The sequence below is a fragment of the Melitaea cinxia genome, chromosome 21, assembly GCF_905220565.1.
Source record: "Melitaea cinxia chromosome 21, ilMelCinx1.1, whole genome shotgun sequence".
Taxonomy (NCBI): Eukaryota; Metazoa; Arthropoda; class Insecta; order Lepidoptera; family Nymphalidae; genus Melitaea; species Melitaea cinxia.
In genome coordinates this window covers 12,923,156-12,924,019 of record NC_059414.1, presented here as the reverse complement: position 1 = coordinate 12,924,019, position 864 = coordinate 12,923,156, and positions in this window count along the sequence as shown.

Here is an 864-nt window from a genome sequence, read left to right as displayed (position 1 = left end):
TTCGTCTTTTATTGCAACCCTGAAGATCCCTAACACACATGGTACAACTGAGGTAGGGCACAGCAGGAATTTCCTGCTCAAAATTTGGAGCAGCCCGACTGGGGTAGTACATCAACCTTACAAAAGACCACAGCTAAATAATGCTATTTTCAAGCATTATTGTGTTCGTTAGTTGGATTGGGTCGGCAACGCGCTTGCGATGCTTCTAGTGTTGCAGGCGTCTACAATCTACGGTAATCGCTTACCGTCAGGTGAGCCATTTGGTGAGCTTGTTTGTCGACCTAGTAATATTTAAAAAAAAAACGGGTGACTTTCCCTGCATTCGTCCGAGCGCGAGGGCGCTGTCAGCGCTGACCTGATTAAGGACCCGAATGAGTTCTTAGTCATATGCCTGTAACACAATGCAAAAGTTACTAAGCACTTTTTATAGATTAATTACTTTGAATTACTTAATGACTTTTAAGTGGCAAAATATTTGCTGCATGTTATGTTAATCAAGAGACGATACTAGGGTAAGACTCATTACAAGAGGTATTATATAATCTCTCTACTATAAAATACTTATGTTTTAAACATTCAAGAACACCTATCCATAGAATTAAAAAAAAATTAGATCAAAAATGTCCTCTTTTAAATGCTACAAAATAGTATAAACGAGCCCCGATGCAAAATAGTTCGTCTAGTACGGAAAGTAGTGCAAAGCGTAAAATATAGAAAGATTTTAAAAAAATCTAAAAAACATAACGCAAAAGTGTTCGTCTACCCTTGTCACTCACGCAAAATAGTTCGTCTACCACTTAGTTGTGTCGCCTTTGCTCTCAATGATAGCTTTAATGCGAAGAGGCATGGTTGCAACCAACGCTG